Source organism: Canis aureus, chromosome 10, assembly GCF_053574225.1.
Source record: "Canis aureus isolate CA01 chromosome 10, VMU_Caureus_v.1.0, whole genome shotgun sequence".
NCBI lineage: Eukaryota > Metazoa > Chordata > Mammalia > Carnivora > Canidae > Canis > Canis aureus.
In genome coordinates, this window is record NC_135620.1 from 28,225,921 (window position 1) to 28,239,241 (window position 13,321).

General features: G+C 44.2%; 1 non-coding gene across 1 annotated transcript; it reads left to right on the top strand.

Moving 5' to 3' along the window:
• The first annotated feature begins 53 nt into the window (after positions 1-53).
• LOC144322894 (U6 spliceosomal RNA) lies at positions 54-160 on the top strand. Its single transcript, XR_013388491.1, has one exon. It is a non-coding gene; the product is annotated as a U6 spliceosomal RNA (small nuclear RNA).
• Positions 161-13,321: the final 13,161 nt, after the last annotated feature.

Sequence of the window (13,321 nt, forward strand, 5' to 3'; positions counted from 1 at the left end):
AACTATCATAAATAAATAAAAATTAAAAAAAAATTGTCAAGACTATAAAAACAGTGCTTGCTTTGGCAGCACATATACTAAAGTTGGAATGATACAGAGAAGATTAGCATGACCTTTGTGCAAGAAGGACATGCACATTCATGAAGGGTTCCATGTTTTTACCATCAGCGAAATGCAAATCAAAACTACAATAAAATAGGGCATCCCTGATGGCTCAGTGGTTTAGCGCTGCCTTCAGCACAGGGTGTGATCCTGGAGACCCGGGATCGAGTCCCACGTTAGGCTCCCTGCTTGGAGCCTGCTTCTCCCTCCACCTGTGTCTCTGCCTCTCTCTCTCTCTCTCTCTCTCTCTGTGCCTCTCATAAATAAATAAATAAAGTCTTAAAAAAAACTACAATAAAATACACCTTACACCTATCAAAATGGCTAAAATCAACAACACAAGAAACAACAGGTGTTGGCAAGGATATGGAGAAAGGGGAACTCCCTTTCACTGTTGGTGGGAATGCAAATTGGTGCAGCTACTCTAGAAAATAAGATGGAGGTTCCTCAAAAAGTTAAAAACAGAATTATCCTAGGATCCAGCAATCTAATGACTGAGTATTTACCCAAAGAAAACAAAAACACCAATTCAAAGGGATATATACACCCCTATAGCAACATTATTTATAATAGCTAAATTATGGAAGCAGCCCAAGTGTCCATCAATTGATAAAGAGATAAACAAGATGTGGTGTAGGGACACCTGGGTGGCCCAGGGATTGAGTGTCTGCCTTTGGCTCTGGTCATGATCCCAAGGTCCTGGGATCGAGTCCCACATCCAGCTCCCAGTGGGGAGAGCCTGCTTCTCCCTCTGCCTATGTCTCTGCCTCTCTCTGTGTGTCTTTCATGAATAAATAAATAAAGTCTTTTAAAAATATATGTATCACATTATATATATGATGGAATATTACTCAGCCATAACAAAGAATGAAATCTTGCCATTTGCAACAAGGATGGAGCTAAAGAGTACAATGTTAAGTGAAATAAGTCCATCAAAAAGAAATATCATATGATTTCATTCATATGTGGAATTTAAGGATCAAAACAAACAAGCAATGGGGGAAAAAAAAGAGACACACAAACCAAAAAAAACCAGACTCTCAATTCTAGAGAACCAATTGATGGTTACCAGAGGAGAGGTGAGTGGGAGGATGGGTGGGGGGATGAGTGAAATAGGCCATGGGGGATTAAGGAGCATACCTGTGATGAGCACTGGGGGATGTAGTATGGAATTGCTGAATCACTGTATTGTATACCTGAGACTAAGCATACATTGTATGTTAACTAACTGGAATTAAAATAAAAACTTTAAAAAAAAGATTATGAAAAAGAAAGAGTAGAAAATTATTGTTGATCACAGGAGACTAAAAGAAACATGATGACTAAACCACAATGTGATCTCCTGGACTGTATCCTGGAACAGAAAAGTCATTAATGGAAAAACTGGTGAAATCCGAACAGTGAAATCCGAATAAAGTCTGTAGTTTATTTAATAGTAATGTACCAACCTTAAATCTCTTGACTTTGAGAAATGTACCATGGTTATATAAGATATTAATGTCAGAGGAAGCTGAGTGCAGTATGTAAAAGAACTCTCTGTACTATCTTTGTAACTTGTCTATAAATCTAAAATTATTCCTAAATAAAAAGTTTTTTTTAAAAAAAGGCATTGTGTCTTCCTCCTTGCTTTCTTTCTTAGATCATGCACATGCTGCCATGTCATGAAGATACTCAAACAGTCCTATGGGGAGGGCTACCCATATGTGAGCGACTGAGCTGTCCAGCCAACAGCCATGTAAATGAACCATCCAAGAAGAGAATCCTCCAGGCCCAGTCAAGGTTTCAGGCAACTGCAGTCCTGTCTGACATTTTGACCACAGCATCAAGAAAGACCATGAGTGAGCAGCCCGGGTGGCTCAGCGGTTTAGCACTGCCTTCCGCCCGGGGTGTGATCCTGAAAACCCGGAATCGAGTCCCATGTCGGGCTCCCTGCATGGGGCCTGCTTCTCCCTCTGCCTGTGTCTCTGCCTCTCTCTCTCTCTCTCTGTCTCTCTCTCTCTGTCTCTCATGAGTAAATAAATAAAATCTTAAAAAAAAAAAAAAAAAGACCATGAGTGGGACACCTGGGTGGCTCATTGGTTAAGTATCTGCCTTCAGCTCAGGGTATTACCCTGGGGTCCTGGGATCGAGTTCCGCATCGGGCTCCCCATAGGGAGCCTGTTTCTCCCTCTGCAATGTCTCTGCATCTCTCTGTGTCTCTCATGAATAAATAAAATCTAAAAAAAAATTTTTAAAGTGAAAGATCCTGAGCCAGAATGGCCCAGAATGGCCCAGTTAAGCCACTTCTGAATTCTTGACCCTCAGAAAATCTGAGATGATAATTTTTTTTATATAAAGATTTTATTTATCTATTCATGAGAGACAGAGAGAGAGGCAGAGACACAGGCAGAGGGAGAAGCAGGCTCTTTACTGGGAGCCCGATGTGGGACTCGATCCCGGGTCTCCAGGATCATGCCCTTGGAGGAAGGCAGGCGCTAAACCACTGAGCCACCCAGGGATCCCTGAGATGATAATTTATTGCTGTTATAGGCCTCTGAGTTTTAGAGTGATTTGTTATGCAGCAACAGGGAACTGATACATCTAGAGAGCATACATTTCAATAGGTAACTCTCTAAAACAGCCTCCTTCTAGGCACACTCACCGCCCTCCCTTTTCAACCTCAATTTTCTTCTTAGCACCTGTTAGGTAACACCACATGACACGTTTATTTATTTAACTTCTGTCTCCACCCTAGAATGTGAGCTGCATGCAAGAGGAAACTGTTCAGTTTATGTCCCTCACACCTCGAACTGTGCCTGACCCATAGGAAATGTTTGATAAGGGATAGTAATTATTATTTTTTGGTAACAGGGGGTTAGGTAAAAAAAAAAAAAAAATCCCTTCTCTATCCTCACCCAGAAAAATACAAAACAAAACAAAACCCAGCCCCTGGAGGATGGAGGCCAAAGTAGTTGAGGTTGAGGCAACATAGAACTGGGAAATACAAGCAGAGATGAGTCGGAAACTCTGAGATCTGATGGAGTTCTTCATTCACTGGGAGACCTCATACAAGTTTCTTCCCCCCTCTGGGTCTCTGTTTCCTAAAATATAAAATGCAAGACTGGGATGACCTGCAAGATCACCAAGATGTCTTCCAGCTCTAGTAGTCAGTGACTCTAACGGGGGCCTGGGAGGAGGTGCAGAAGCTCAACTGGGAGATGGAGGCAAGGAGGACGAGCGAAGAATATACTCTATCCTCACGGGAACCAGGCAGAATCTGCCCACCTTCGTGCTGTGCTCACCTCCTGGAAACCCTTGTCCACCTGATAATCTATTCCTTTGCCAAGACCCAGCTCCCTGCCTCTGCGAAGCCCACAGGCTCCCATAACCCTCTGCACAAGTTTCATAATGCATTTCCCACACTGAATTATAACTGGACCTTTGGGGACGCCTGGGGGGCTCAGCGGTTTAGGGCCACCTGCGGCCCAGGGCGTAATCCCGGAGTCCCGGGATCGAGTCCCACGTTGGGCTCCCTGCGCGGAGCCTACTTCTGCCTCTGCCTGTGTCTCTGCCTCAATCTCTCTCTCTGTGTCTCATGAATAAATAAATAAAATCTTAAAAAAAAAATAACTGGACCTTTGTATCCTGGGGTCTTAGTTCCTAAAAGGAGTTAGTCTCAGGTCAACATTCTCAGTCTTGCAATTCCCTCCAAGGGAATTTAGGCCCTAAAGGAAGAAAAGAAAGAGAACACAGAGGAGGAGGTGGAAGATCAGGCATATGCTGGGACACCCTTAAACCTCTGCCCTTTCTCTCCTCTCCCCCAGTCTTGGCCTCACCACCAAGAGAAGCATGCACATCAGCCTGCGTGGCCCTCTGCCTCACCTAGGTACTAAGTCAAACACTATTTATTTGTTCCATATGAGCTTTCTCCCCTGCTCCTCCCTCCCTTGGTCCTCCACTCCTTTCCCACAATATATATACCCACAATATATATTCCCTTCCCAACCTTTGTTCCAGGTAGCTGACAGGTTCCTGATATGTGGTATGAAGATAGGTTTGAGGGGCATTTTTTCTCCACAACAGCTCATGGGAAGGCTTGAAGAACTTGCTCTGTTTTGGGAATCACAGGTGGTAGGATCACATTTAGTCTATAAAGTGAGGTTGGGAGCATCAGGAAATGTAGCAGGACAGGTAGGCAGGAATCAACTTTGGTGGAGGATTTTGTCCCATGGGCCATGTAAACCCCTAAAGAATTCTGCACAGATTGGAACTCACTTGTCTTCCACTCAGCCCTCCCTACCTATATCCCTTCCTATCACTCTCTGCCCCCCCCACCTCCCCAAGAATTTTAAAAACACCGAGGATTTATTGAGAAGCTTCACTGTGTAAGTTTTCTGTTCAGATTACTTCATTTCCACCTTTCAGCACTGATGAGGTAGGTGTTACTGTCCTCATGTCAGGTAAGGAAGTGATTTGCCCTCTTGGAAACCAAGGAAGAAACAGAGCCCAATTTCTTAACCGTTACACTAATTGGTCCCTGCTCTCTACCTTTTTGCAACTCTCTTCTTTGGGGGAAATGTCTTCTTTGGGGCAGATATCTGTAAGGAAGTCTTTGAGGTCAGGAGGTAGAAGTGGGAAGAGTGAGTGAAGAACATATTCTAGAATTGGGATTTTCAAGTTCTGATGAGACCCATCTCAGCCTTGCTGCTCTCTCTGCTTGGCAGGAAGTGTTTCCCATTCTGCCCACTCCCTGTCTTGATCAACTTGCTTATTCCAGTTCCCACAACCCCCTTTACCTCCTTGTATATTGTTTGCCCTTGTCTTTCAGGATCTAGGTGATACATTTGTTTTGAAAATGCCTGGATGGATCAGGACCCTCTGCAACACCTGCAGATAATTTGAGTGTCTGGAGAGAAAGGCTCTACAGACCCATCTTGTCCTCCCCAACTCTAACAAAGAATCTGGCCTGACCTTGGGCCTTAAAAGCTCTTCAGGAATGGCTAGCTCCTCTCTACTTAATCTCCCACGACCTAGCCCTGTGCCCTCTCACAGGCTACAAATATATAAATAACCACATGTGCTTCCTCAAACATGCCAAATTCTTAAAATATTTACATGTGCATTTTTTCTCTCTGGGATGCCAGCATCCCTTCTACCCCAAGTTTTTCTTCAGGAACATTCCCAATTATCCTCAGGCTTGGCTCAAACATCATCTCCAGCCCCAAGGATGTCATTATCACTCAAGCTATCATTTCTTGCCTGGATTGCTCTCACTGGTCTCTAGGAAACCTCTCTAGCCCTACACCATTCAATGCCCACACTGCACCAGAGTAAACTTTTTAAAATCCAAACTTGATCTCATTGCTTCCCTTCTTAAAAACATTCAAATGGTTTGCCACCCCCTGAAAGTAAAGTCATAACTCATCCTGGTTTGGGTTGCTTCTTCCACCCCACTCCCACCCAATTCTCTTGCTTCATGTCTTCTAGTCCTGCTTACCACCCTACTGGTACTCCAGCCAGATTTCCTGACACTTTACTCTATTCTTGAAACCTGCCTGTCCTCTTTTGACTACACAATGTTCCCTTGGCTGTAACTCTCTTTCCCTCCTTTTCCCCCAGCTGACTTCTACTAACTTTTCAGGCAAGTCTCAGCCTGGACTCACTTCACCACAGAGCTTTCCAGAGCCCCCCTCATGAAGTGAGATGCCTCTGCTTTCTGCCCCCACTGCCCATTATTTCCCCGAGGACAGCATTTATCTGGTCTGTTACTACCTATTTCTTTGCTCATATGTTTCCCACACCCAACTGGGAGCCTACCTTCTTCCCAGCTATAACCCAAGAGTAGAGTCTAATACTGGTAGGCTCTCCATTGAGAGCCTAATTGTTGAATTAGTGAGTGAACAAAGCCTTCCCTATGTTCACAGTGTGGACTCAAGCACCCACCTTAGTAGTTACTATTCTGGATTATGGGTGATTGCTTTCTTTTTTTTTTTTTTTAATTTTTATTTATTTATGATAGTCACACACACACAGAGAGAGAGGCAGAGACATAGGCAGAGGGAGAAGCAGGCTCCATGCACCGGGAGCCCGACGTGGGATTCGATCCCGGGTCTCCAGGATCGCGCCCTGGGCCAAAGGCAGGCGCCAAACCACTGCGCCACCCAGGGATCCCGATTGCTTTCTTTATGGATGGAGATGGTACCTTGAATGTACTCCAGTGCCTAATGCAAAGGTCAACATTCACCTTCCATCCGTCTACTTTTATTTTTAACATTTTAAAAAAGATTTTATTTATTTATCCACAAGAGACACAAAGAGAGAGAGAGAGAGAGAGAGAGAGACAGGCAGAGGGAGAAGCAGGCTCCACACAAGGAGCCCAATGCAGGACTCGATCCCGGGACCCCAGGATCATGCCCCAGGTGGAAGGCAGGTGCCAAACTGCTGAGCCACCCAGGTGTCCCTATTTTTAACAAATTTTTATTGAATAACTACTATATACTAGATACTTTGGATGTAGCAGTGAACAAAGTAGCTGACACCCTGCCCTCAAGCTCACATTCTATTGGCATATATGGGTGCCTAGTCAGCAGGAGGTTCGGTGTTAAACCTACTGGGAAACTCCTGAGGGCTTTCCTGTCTGCAACTACAAAGCAAAGGGCACAGCCTCTGGGGAAAGAGAATAAATTCTCTTGGTCACCTCTGCACTTCCCTTTGTCTAGGTCTCCATGGGACTAGCCATCCAGCTGCAGCAGCAAGTGGGAGGGACGGAGGAGAGCAGACAATGGTGTTGCATGCCAGTGCCTCCAAACACTTCATCCAGGAAGTTTGGCAACTGACTTATTTTTCCACCCTGGAACAGAGAAAGTGATCCACAGAGGGAAAGACATAAATGTATAGAAATGACAGAGGAGGAACACCTGGGAGGTCCAGCAGTTGAGCGTCTGCCTTCTGCTCACAGGGTTCAGGATCCAGGATCAAGTCCCTCATCCGGCTCCCCTCAAGGAGCCTGTTTCTCCCTCTGCCTGTGTCTCTGCCTCTTTTTCTGGGTCTCTCATGAACAAATAAATAAATCTTAAAAAAAGGGGGGGTAAGAAATGACAGGGAAGAAAGAAGGAGGAAAAAAGTGAAATAGAGTGAAGGAAGAGGAGTCAGAAACACACAGACAGGGAAGGAGACTAAGGCAAAAACAGAAGGCCTATAGGAAAAAAAATTTTAAAAAAAGAAGGCCTACAGGATTAAGACCTGCCAATCTCATCTGGGTCACTGAGGGGGGTGAAAAAGATTCAGTTTTGAGCTCTTGGGATTCCCTAGATGATCCCTCAAATTATCTCTGGCCCCATCTTGGCCCAGGAGCCTTCTGCCCAGGGACCTCCCAGCCCCCAAGCTCGATATACTCCTTATGACCCTCATGAATAGGGACAAGCAGTGATGGAAAAAACACAGTTGCTCTGGGAACAGCAGTCCCTGATTTTCATCTTTTTCAGAAAAGATCATAGAAAAGACCCTGTGTTCACCATCTGTTTTCTAACTGGGGGCTCCAGGCTCTGCTCTCTGAGATACGGGCCTAACAATATCCCAATCTGCAGGCACAGCACAGACACTCTACTGAGCTGGAAGCTGTGGAAGCAGCTCCCACCCCCAGGAGCCCCCAGATGCCAAGCATGAGCCTGAGTTGCTAATAGTGCCCTCCTCTTGCCAGCAGCTTCAGCTGCTTGCTTCTGAGGCTGTGATGCCATCTGCTGCTCAATTTAGGAAACTGGCCGACTCTGGCTGCACAACCATGGCCAATCAAGGCAGGAGTTGGGAAGGGGGCCCACTGGGTCTCAGAAGAGCCAATCTTTGTGGATGGACCCAGGACTGGGCATCAGGGACAGAACAAATGCTCTGTTCTCTGTCGCCATTCTTAGACAAGGCTGGATGCCTCTCTTTCACAGAAAAATACTTCAGGGTTCTGGAGGGATGCATAGGTTGGCTCTGCCCTTCATCAACATCCAGTGTTGTCTCCAGGTTAAATTGCCCAGAGAGGTCCCAGCCTGCCTTTGAAGTTCTACAGCTCTCCTCAAAACATTTTTTTTCTTTGCAGGTTTAAGCAAGATTATTCCAGGTTGTATTAATTGGGTGAATGAAATAATGAGGCCAAGCCTAGAGAAAGTGGGGCTGTGAAGAAATAAGCATGCTTCTGCAGAACTGAAATAGACCTTCAGACTCTCAGCGGGTTTCTGATGTTCCTGCTGTTTTGTCTCTTTTCAGGCCTCAACCCAGGTAAAGTTGTGAGCTCCATGATTATAGGGGCCACACTAATGCCAGGCACATATTTTTGATATTCGTTCAACTAATAATTAGCTTGAAGAAATTTCCTGCAAGCCAGTTGAGGGAGCCAACCTCTGAGGTGATCCCCAATGAGCCCCATCTCCTAAAAGTTACCCACTTATAGCCCCCCTCCTGTACAAGGGTTAATTTGTGTGGCCAATGGAATATGACACAAGGAATTGTGTGTAATAACCTAGAATCTAAAAGACTCTATGGCTCCCTTCTTCATGTCCCTCTCTCCCTCAGTCTCTCTGCCTTTCTTCTTCATCAGTTGTTCTGAAGGAAGCCAGTTGCCATGTTGTGAGTAGCCCTATGGAGAGGCTCCTGTGGTAAGGAACTAAAGCCTCTGTCAACAGCCACATGAATGGGACTGGAAGCAGATTCTGTCAGGAAGCCTTCAGATGACTGCAGCCCTGGCAGGCCGCCTGACTGCAAACTCATGACTGACCCTGAGCCAGTTCAGCTGAATTCTCCCATTTCCTTTACCCACAGAAACTGTGATATAAATGTTTAAAGTTTGGAGTAATTTGTTATGCAACAACATAATACATCTATCATATGATGTTATTATTATATCATATGCATTATATCACTTCACTCCCTTATAAGATGTAGTATGTGGACCACACCCCCTCTGTAACCACATCTCCTACTACCCCACCATCTTCTCAGCTCAGCCTCACCCAAGGCTCACTCCTACTTCACTCCAGCCCACTGAAATTGCTTTTCTCTCTGCTGGAGCCCCTTCCTAGCTACTCCCAAATCTCTGCATGGTTGGTCACTCTCTTATCTCCTTGAGGTCTATATTCATATGCAGGCTTTTTAATCTAGCTTTCCTTGACTCTCTGGGCACCTGAACTACAGCTCCCACTCGTACCTATTCTTTTCCCTAATTTATTTTTATCCTTAGCCCTTAGGATTATATAACATATATAATAAAATATATTTTACATATCTTATAATTTCTATCTCCCCCCTTGAATGTAAGCTCTCCATGAAGGCAATAATTTGTTTTTGTATATTTTTTGTCACTGCTCTAGCCCCCCAGCACTTGGATTAGTGATGCACATAAAAAATGTTCCATACATTCCAACATATTCAGTTGAATGAGGAAAAATGTCATGTGTATCTCCTAGAAGCCATATCATATATCACATGCCAAGTTAGGATGTCATATACATATGTATTTAAATGCAGTGTAAGGTAGTGCTAGAGCCGAGGACCATAAATAGCAAGACCTAGCTTTGTTGCTTCCTGGCTTGCTACGTTACTATGAGTGAGGCATTTGTTACTCTCTGAGCCTCAGTTTTACTTATCTGTAAAATGAGATTATTATAACCTCCCCGTCCTACCTATGCCGTAGGTGTAGAAATCAAATAATGAATGCCACAGTATTTTTTTAAAAATCTAACGTATGTTTCTGAAATGTTTCAAAGGCCATGTGTCTCAGGATATACTCTTTGGGGTTGCGGGGTGGGGGTTAGATAAAAAGGTCAAAGAGGTATGGGAAATTTGGGTTCCCAGTATTTCACTAACTCCTCTTGGACATTCACAACCATTAGCATATGAAAGGCTCTGAAAATCCCACAGGAAAGGTCTTTCCCTAAAGCACCTGACTAAACTTGGTCTTGATCTGTACAAATACACATAGAGCTGCGCGTGTGTTGTCAAGATGGTGTTGCTACTTTAAATCAGAAGGAAGGGCAGCCCCAGTGGCCCAGTGGTTTAGCGCCGCCTTCAGCCCAAGGCGTGATCCCGGTAGACCTGGGATCGAGTCCTGCATCAGGCTTCCTGCATGGAGCCTGCTTCCCTCTCTATGTCCCTGTCTCTCCCCCGCCCCACCCCCCGCCACCCCGTCTCATGAAGAAATAAATTCTTTAAAAGACAAATAAATCGAGAAGGAATTCTAAAATTCCTGAAACAGAAATCCCGGTGGAGTGGACAATGAGCTCAAACAGCTGAAATGGAGATTGGGAGGAGAGAAAGGAGGACAAGGAAAAGGAGGAGGGGGAGGGAAAGAGAGGACAAGGAGAAGGAAGAAAGCAAAATGGTGGTGAAGAGAAAAATGGACAACTAAATTCATCCCCTTTTAAAAGAACTCTGCAGAACAAAGGCAACCTGAAACTTCCCAGGGGGGTGGAGGAATCCAGGAATCCTGGCGCTGCCCACGGAGCCCAGCTCATTCCTTTGAGCGTTGCCTCTGCCAATTTCCGCAGCTGGAGCTCAGGCTTCCTTTTCAGCTTCAAGGAATCTCCGATTGAAGAGATTTCTTCTTTATCAGGGAGGAGGAATCAGGTAAACCAAATTAGTGGCTTCTCAATTTACTTACTAAGTGCCTGAAATGGCAGCTGCAGTGAGCAATAGCCTTCCTGGCAGCGTTCATCTCCCCCAAGCATGCCTAGCATGGACAAGGGACAGAAGCTGCATTTCCTCCTGCAGACTCCCTAAGCTAAGCGGGAGGGGAAGAGGTCCGTCCAGGTAGGCCTGCTCCAGCCCAGTCAACATGCTAACGGAAAAGGATGCAGCTCTCTCTGGCATCCACTCACATTTGCAGACTTCATGGCTAAGAAGTCCTTTGTTACATTTCATTTCAGTCTTTTTCCTATAACTTCGTGTTTCACTGCCTTTCCTTTACACTAGAAGGAGGGAGTGATTTGACTATCCTAAGTTGCATACATAGAGCAACTTATACTAACCAGGATAGTTATAACTCACCTCTCTGGGCATATGATTGGTGAATACTATTGGAGGAACTCTGTTTCCCACCAACTGAGAGACTGGGCTCTCTCTGTCTTTTTACAATTGTGTGATTCAAAGTGGGGATAGGGAGGTCATGAGAAAGGAAGTAACATAGGTTGAGCACCTGCCCGGTCCCTTATATAAGACATCTCATCCCATCTTCACAACTGCCTAGAATGTAGAGATTATAATCCCCATTTTATAGGTGAAGGTATTGATGTCCAGAGCTCACTTAGAGTCAAACAGCTGACATGTAGGGTGGTGGAGTTAGAATCTCACTAAATCTGACTCCTAAATCAGGTTCTCTCTACCCAGAGGGCTTGACCCTATCACATAGAAATCCATATCTTTGGTTTCTTTCCAATCCTTTTACTATATTAGGTTCATTCCCTAACCCCACAAACATGCTGGGATTCTGGCTATTTTCACATGCCCATTTACCACAGGGTACACTTAATATCAGAAAACTGCATGTAAGTCTCTCAAGTCTTCCCTGTGGCCAAATCTGGACTCATTCCACCTGATGTCCACCTGCCTCATCAGACTATAATCTCCATAATGGTAAGGACCATGTTTGTCTATTTTGTCACTCCATTTCTCCTAGTGCCTACCACAGGGCCTGCTACGTGGTAGATACTCATTATGTGTTGACTGAATGAATGACGAGGACAGAAAGGGAAGACTCTGTAAAATAAGATAAGAGAACCTGAGAAACAGATTTAAAAGGCCAACATTTAATTTAAAGAAGGAGAAGAGAGGTAACTAGGAAGAGACTGAGTGACAGCAAGATAAGAAAACTCAGCACAAACAAGCAAGATAAAAATAGCCTCTTGCCACTGTCCTTTTAAAATTACTTTCTATATTTGAGCCTAAGTGACAAGTGAAATCTCCTCTGTAATTTCCCATGTGTTCAGCTTAATGAATTTCTGGCAAATGGTTTCAGCATTGGAGGGCCAATTTGGACACTGTGGGGGTGGAGTTGGTGAGAAAATGAAGGGTATGGAAATAGACTAATTGAGTCTAGAAACCAAACGGAGAGGTGATTGGAGGCATGTGAGGAGGGAGCCAACTCTTGGAACTTGCTCAACATCAGGAAGGACTGGGAGTTGGTCTTGCTCTAACTGATGTCATTATGATGTTTCCCTATATGCTACAGAAGGCGTCCAGAATCACAAGATGCCTTGCAATGATTCTTTGTGTCACACTATCTCCTAAAGAGCTTTATTTGTTTATATAGACAGCATTATATTAATGATCTAATTTCTGCCATTGGAATAAGTAAAGAAATACTGTCTCTTTCAGGTCCATAGGTCTTTTTTTTTTTAAGATTTTTAATTTATTTACTCATGATAGACAGAGAGAGAGAGAGAGAGAGAGAGAGAGAGAGAGAGACACAGGCAGAGAGAGAAGCAGGCTCCAGGCCAGGAGCTTGATGTGGGACTCCACCCCAGGACTCCAGGATCACACCCTGGGCCAAAGGTAGGCGCTGAGCCACCCAGGCATCCCCCATAGGTCTTATACAAAGTAGGTATGTTATAAATGTTGAACCAAATCATTATGAGGGAGGGAATTTAGGGGGTGCAAGGATGGGAATGCACAATCTACTCCTTTGCATCCATTTGTGTTGCCCACTCAGATGCATTAACTTCTCTGTATATTGAGGGAGGAGATCTGAGGGGCCATTGGACCCAGAAGTCCTTTCTAAACCTTAAAATTGGCAATGACCATGCAGTCATTTTTAATAGGAATTGCATATCTTCCAGGTCCCCAACTATGTTTTTCATTGCTATTTTAATAGCTTCTTTGGTATAGAAGTGACATACCATACAATTCACCCATTTAAAATATAGAATTCAGTGGTTTTTATAATATTCACAGATATGTACAACCATCACAATTTTAGAATATTCATCATCATCTAAAAAACAAACAACCCTATAACCTTGAGCTGTCACCTCCCTTCCCTCCAGATCTAAGCAGCCCTTAATCTTATTTCTGTCTCCATAGATTTTCCTATTCTTGACTTTCCTATGAATGGAATCAAACAATATATGGTCAGCTTCTTTAACTAAATGTAACATTTTCAAGGTTCATTCATGTTGTAACATGAATTAGTACTTCATTCCTTTTTATGACCAAATAATATTCCACTGTATGGATATCCTACATTTTGTTTATCTGTTTGTAAGCT